This window comes from Neoarius graeffei, chromosome 8, assembly GCF_027579695.1.
Source record: "Neoarius graeffei isolate fNeoGra1 chromosome 8, fNeoGra1.pri, whole genome shotgun sequence".
Classification (NCBI taxonomy): Eukaryota; Metazoa; Chordata; class Actinopteri; order Siluriformes; family Ariidae; genus Neoarius; species Neoarius graeffei.
The window spans coordinates 47,180,019-47,187,231 of NC_083576.1; positions in this window are offsets into that span (position 1 = coordinate 47,180,019).

Below are 7,213 nucleotides of genomic sequence, written 5' to 3' on the forward strand. Positions count from 1 at the left end.
GGAGGCCCCTGCCCCTGCGCCGTGACTTCAGCAGTTGCCGGACGGAGTAGATCGGGCCACCATTGATGAGACGAGGAGGAGGAGGAGAAGGTGCAGCTGGGACCAGCGGGCTCTCATGCACTGGCTTAATCTTTGAGATGTGAAAGGTGGGGTGCACTCTCCTAGACTTGGGCAGTCGGAGCCGGACAGCAGACTGGCTGATTATCCTCTGGATCAGAAATGGTCCAATGAACCTAGGTGCCAGCTTACGAGACTCCACCTGGAGGGGCAGGTCCTTGGCTGACAACCACACCTTCTGGCCCACCCGGTAGGTGGGCGCAGGCGTCCTCTGCCGGTTGGCTCCAATGGAGTAGCTGGTGACTGACTTGAGGAGTGCAGCGCGGGCTTGAGACCAGGTGCGGCGGCATCGGCATGCATAGGTGAGGGCAGACGGGCAGGTGACCTCTCCCTCCTTGCTGGGGAACAGGGGTGGTTGGTAGCCATACACGCAGTGGAATGGGGACAGTCCAGTGGCTGAGCTGGTGAGGGAGTTGTGAGAGTATTCCACCCACAGCAGGTGCTCACACCAGGCCCTAGGGTTGCGTGACACCATGCACCGAAGTGCCTTCTCCAACTCCTGGTTAGTCCGCTCAGACTGGCCGTTGGACTGGGGTCGGAATCCGGAGGTGAGGCTGGCGGTGGCCCCGAGCAGGTGACAGAATTCCTTCCAGAAAGAGGAGGTGAATTGTGGCCCCCGGTCCGAAACGATGTCCCTGGGCAGCCCATGGATACAGAAAACCTGCTGCAGGACGATCTGGGCGGTCTCTTTGGCCGACGGTAGTTTTGGGAGGGGAACAAAGTGTGCCATCTTGCTAAAACGGTCCACGATGGTGAGTATGACAGTCATCCCGTTAGAAGGGGGCAGACCCGTAACAAAATCCAGGGAAATGTGGGACCAGGGTCGCATAGGCATGGGCAGAGGCTGGAGCAAACCGGCAGGAGGCCGGCTGGAGGATTTATTCTGATTACAGGTAGGGCAGGCTCGGACGAAGTCTCGCACATCCCTGCTCATAGACGGCCACCAGAACCGTTGGGCGAGCAGGTGGTAGGTGCGAGTGGAACCAGGGTGGCAGGCTAGACGGGAGTCGTGTCCCCATTGTATAACCTGGGATCGCAGGTCTTCAGGAACAAAGAGGTGACTTGCAGGGCATGCACTGGGGCTGGGTTGGTCATGGAGGGCTTCCCGCACTCGTTCTTCGATGTCCCAGGTTAGAGCAGCAATGATACAGGGGTCAGGTAGGATGGGAGCCGGATCTTTGGAGGAGGCATCATCCTTCTGGAACTGGCGGGAGAGTGCATCAGGCTTGGTGTTGCGAGATCTGGGCCGGTATGAAAGGGTGAAATTGAATCTGGTGAAAAAGAGAGCCCAGCGGGCCTGTCTGGGGTTGAGTTGTTTGGCGATGCGGATGTATTCCAGATTCTTATGGTCTGTCCAGACCAGGAATGGGAATACGCACCCCTCCAGCCAGTGACGCCATTCCTCCAGGGCGAGCTTGACCGCCAGCAGTTCCCGGTTGCCTATGTCGTAATTGTGTTCGGCCGGCGATAGCCGGCGGGAGAAGAACGCACAGGGGTGGAGTTTGTTGTCATCCGCTGACCTCTGTGAGAGCACTGCCCCAACTCCCACATCCGAGGCGTCCACCTCAACGATGAATTGCCGCTCCGCATCTGGCATCTGGAGGACGGGAGCAGTGGTGAACCGAGCCTTGAGGGTGGCAAAGGCTTCGTTGGCAGCCGGAGTCCAGGTGAAGGGCTGTTTGGTGCTGATCAAGGCGGTGAGGGGTGATGCAACGGTGCTGTAATTATGAATGAATTTCCTGTAGAAATTAGCGAAGCCCAGGAACTGCTGAAGCTTCTTCCTGCTCTCTGGTACTGGCCATGAAGTCACTGCTAAGACTTTGGCAGGGTCCATCTGGATGCTCCCCTCTGCCACGATGTACCCCAGGAACACCACAGACTTGGTGTGAAACTCACACTTCTCTGCCTTGACAAAGAGGGAGTTTTCAAGGAGATGACGGAGCACTTGCTGGACATGCTGGGTGTGTTCAGACAGGGTTTTAGAGAAGATCAGGATGTCGTCGAGGAAAACGAACACGAACTTGTTCAACATATCTTGCAGGACATCATTCACCAGAGCCTGGAATACCGCTGGCGCGTTGGTAAGGCCAAACGGCATCACCCGGTATTCATAGTGACCGGTGGGGGTGTTGAACGCGGTCTTCCACTCGTCTCCCTCCCTTATCCGAACCAGGTGGTAGGCATTCCGGAGATCGAGTTTGGTGAAGATCGTGGCTCCCTGGAGCAGCTCGAAGGCGGAGGTAAGCAGTGGGAGAGGGTATCGGTTCTTGACGGTGATGTCGTTGAGATCCCTGTAATCAATGCAAGGGCACAGGGATCCATCCTTCTTTCCTACGAAGAAGAACCCAGCGCCAGCGGGAGAAGAGGATGGACGGATCAGGCCGGCAGCCAGAGAGTCACTGATGTAGGTCTCCATCACCTTCCTTTCCAGGGCGGACAGAGAGTAGAGACGGTCCTTGGGTGGTGCAGTGCCTGGGAGGAGATCAATGGTGCAGTCGTAGGGCTGGTGAGGAGGCAAGGAAGTGGCCTTGGCTTTGCTGAATACCTCCCGAAGGCTGTGATAACACACTGGGACATTAGTGAGGTCGGGGGCAGAGCTGGCAGGTGGAGTACGAGGGGTTAGAGTGGAGGCTCGTAAGCAGGTCCGGTGGCAGTCCTTGCCCCATTCTCTTATCGCTCCAGTGGCCCAGTCGAGGTGAGGACTGTGCTGGCGGAGCCATGGATAGCCCAGGATGAGAGGTTGGCCGGGGGAACGGAGCAGGTGAAACTGGATGGTTTCGTGGTGGTTGCCTGACAAAGTCATCGGGACAGGGGCAGTGAGGCGGGTGACGGCGCCAAGGAGATGGCCATCCAGCGCCCTGGCTGGAACGGGAGAGGATAAGTGATGGCTTTGCAGACCCAACTGGTGCGCAAGCTCGGTGTCCATGATGTTAGCCTCGGCGCCAGAGTCAACGGCCCAATCCCAATTCTAATTTCTACCCCTACCCCTCCGCCTTCCCCTCCGCCTTCCCCTTGGCCCTTCCCCTTGAAACTGAGCTACAAGGGATAGGGCTTGAAATTCAACCCTTACGTATTGGGATAGCCCTTCAACGATCACATACGTCATCGCGTACCTCCGTCAGCGTTTACGTTAGCAAAACGCGACGCGTCATTGGCTGCGACCAGCCGCTACAGTCAGAGCCAGAGGCAGAAATCTCTGCTGGCAGGGTGTGATTTGTTAACTAACACCACTGAATGGGATATCTTTGGCGCTTCGTGCACCACATCCGACAGAATGAGGTGTCAGAACACTCATGTAAACAATAAAAGCGAGAATAACAGAACAAAACGTACGCAGTAAAGCAACCGAAAACAATACTCACTCCCAAAGCTTTTTAGCAGCAGCTTGGATTTCAGAAATCGCTGCTCATTCTCAGCTCGAAAGCGAATCAAGCGGCGTGTTTCCTCTGGATAACAACTTAAAACACGTAAATAATGGAGAAAATACATTTATGACAATCTTTCGCCGCGGGAACCGCCATCTTTATGAAATCCGCATGAAATCTCGCTGAAATCCGCATGGCATTGTGGGAAATCACTCAAACCCCTTCGTTCGGAGTCTGCTCCAGGAAAATCTCCGTTTGGAGGGGTACAGAAGGCCTACGCCTTCCCCTACCCCTCCGCGTTAACTGGGATTGGGATACCCCTACCCCTTCACGTGAACGCGCAAAATGGAGGGGAAGGGCTAAGGGGTTGGTCCAAGGGGTGAAATGGGATTCGGCCAACCAGGGCGGCCAGGGTGTGGGTGGAATCCGACAGACGAAGGCAAACTTGGAGCATAGGTTTCTGGCTGGTGGAGGATTGGATGCTCATTGAGCTCAGCCGGGCCCCTCCTATGTCCGGTGAGCTCGGGCTTCTCCGTGCGCTGATGACTGACTGAGTCTGGCGGGCCCTCTCTCGTCGACGGGTCTGGACCCGGCGGTCAATGCGGATGGCCAGGGCGATGGCCTCAGCGAGTGTTGACGGTTGTTCATACGAGACCAATTCGTCCTTCATGTAGTCGGCCAGGCTGTGCAGAAAGGCGTCCACCAGCGCCTGCATGTTCCACTTGCTGCGCTGGGCCGAGGTCCGGAAATCGATCGAGTAGTCAGCCACTGTTCATCTGCCTTGGCGAATACTCATCAGTCCTCCGGATGCCTCTACCGCCGACGAGCCCAGGTCGAAGACCTTAATCGTCTCCGCTGCAAACAGGGAGAAGGAGGCACACGCCGGTGTCCAGCGTTCATACTCCGCAGTCCCTCACAGGCGGGCGCGGCCAGTCAGACGAGTGATGATGAAGGCCACCTTCGCTGCCTCCAACGCAAAGGTTCTGGGCTGCAGGTCGAACAGCAACCGGCAGCTGGTCAGGAAAGCACGGACTTGGGAGGGGTCACTGTCAAAACGCTCTGGACTGCCGACCTTGGGTTCCGGGGCATCGAGTGCAGCAGGAGCACCTCCCAGAGCTGGCCAGTCAGCGGCGGGTATGACAGGGGCTGATGCAACGAGGGGCGGCGATGGTTGACTCGGAAAAGCAGGGGGTGCTAGGGTGGTGAGCAGCTGGAGTGCTTGGTCCAGTCATTGTTGCTGGAGCTGTTGCTGCTGCTGATGACCAAGCTGGATCAGGGCTGCAACGTCGGCAGACATCCGACTGACATCTCCTTCAGTGCTCTGCAGCCGGTCTAGGGCAGAGGGTTCGGGCGCTGACTCCATGTCTTGGTCAGATCGTTCTGTCAAGGACCAGACAGGAGAGGAGATCAAATGCACTCGAACCACAGTTTATTAATAACAGGGGAAAAGGGAGTTGGGAGAATGTGTGTGAAGTTCAGTGGCAGGAGGACTGAGAGGCTGGTGGGAGCGTGGTGGTGACGTCTGAGGTCTCCCATCCAAGTACTGACCAGGCCCGACCCTGTTTAGCTTCTGAGATCAGACGGGATCAGGCGTAGTCAGAGAGGTGTGGCTGTAGGCTGACAGCTCTTGGGTTTCAGGCAGTCTCCCAGCAAGCAGTCCCTCAGCAGGCAGGAGATAGAGAGCAGGCTGGAACACAGAGTCACAAATCAGGTAGCAAGATAGGGGACAGAAATGCAGGGTCAGGTTACCAGGGCAGAAGAGTAGGGTTCCAGGCAGGGCTGCTCACACCAGGCAGATGGAGAGGCAGGCGAGCAGCAGGGCTGGGCGAGCTGGAGATCAGGCGAAGGTACAGGAGAGGCAGGCAAGAGGCAGAGTTGACAGGACAGAAGGCAGATCAGGTTACCGGGGCTGGAGAGCAGACAGAGTCAGACGGAACAGAATATCGTCAGAAGTCAGAGTAGTAGGAACACAGAGCAGGTTATCACGCTGGAAGTTGCAGACGATCAGACACTGAGGCTTGGGAGAACTGCAGCTTAAATGCACACGGGGGAAGCAGGTGATCGGCAACAGCCAATGACAGTCACTGAAAGTTAATAAGAGGAAGTGAGAGCGGGCATGGCCAGTAATGCTGAGTGGAGATGTTACCTGAAGAGAGAAGCCCACAGGTAGGACCATGACAGATAAATGGTCTTCAAAATTTAACAAATAAAAATCTGAAAAATGTGGTGTGCATTAGTATTCAGTCCCCTGTACTCTGATACCTCTAAATACAATCCAGTTCAATCAATTGCCTTCAGAAGTCATCTAATTAGTTAGAGTTCTACTGTGTGTAATTTACTCTCAGCATAAATACACTTGTTCTGTGAAGGCCTCAGTGGTTTGTTAGAGAACACTGAAGAACAAACAGCATCATGAAGACCAAAGAACTCACCAGACAGGTCAGGGATAAGGTTCTGGAGAAGTTTAAAGCAGGGTTAGGTTCTAAAAAAATATCCCAAGCTCTGAACATCTCAAGAAGCACTGTTCAATCCATCATTCAAAAATGGAAAAAGTATGGCACAACTGCAAACCTTCCAAGACATGGCCGTCCACCTAAACTGACAGAGCGAGCAAGGAGAGCACTGGTCAGAGAAGCAGCCAAGAGGCCCATGCTCACTCTGGAGGAGCTGCAGAAATCCATAGCTCAGGTGGGAGAATCTGTGCACAGGACAACTATAAGTCGTACACTCCACAAATCTGGCCTTTTTGGAAGAGTGGCAAGAAGAAAGCCATTGTTGAAAGACAGGCATAAGAAGTCCCGTTTGCAGTTTGCCAGAAGCCATGTAGGGGACACAGCAAACATGTGGAAGAAGGTGCTTTGGTCAGATGAGACCAAATTGAAGTTTTTGGCCTAAATGCAAAGTGCTATGTGTGTCGGAAAACTAACACTCCTCATCACCCTGCGAAACAGGGTGGTGGCAGCATCATGCTATGGGGATGCTTTTCTTCAGCAGGGACAGGGAAGCTGGTCAGAGCTGATGGGAAGATGGATGGAGCTAAATACAGGGCAATCCTGGAAGAAAACCTTTTGGAGGCTGCAAAAGACTTGAGACTGGGAAGGAGATTCACCTTCCAGCGAGACAATGACCCTAAACATACAGCCAGAGCTACAATGGAATGGTTTAGATCAAAGAATATTCATGTGTTAGAATGGCCCAGTCAAAGTCCAGACCTAAATCCCATTGAGCATCTGTGGCAAGACTTGAAAATTGCTGTTCACAGACGCTCTCCATCCAATCTGGCTGAGCTTGAGCTATTTTGCAAAGAAGAATGGGCAAAAATTTCAGTGTCTAGATGTGCAAAGCTGGTAGAGACGTACCACAAAAGACTTGCAGCCGTAATTGCAGCAAAAGGTGACTCTACAAAGTATTGATGCAGGGGGGCTGAATACTAATGCACATCACATTTTTCAGATTTTTATTTGTTTAAAATTTTGAAGACCATTTATCATTTTTGTTTCACTTCACAATTATGTGCTACTCTGTGTTGGTCTATCACATAAAATCTCAATAAAAAACTTTTAAGTTCGTGGTTGTAAGGTGGAAAAATGTGAAAAAGTTCAAGGGGTATGAATAGTTTTTCAAGGCACTGTAAAACCAAGATCACGAAAATTAACTGCACCTCCAATAGGCCAATTAAGATCAATGATAGAGACGTAGAAGAAGTGTCATCATTTGTGTATTTGCATAGT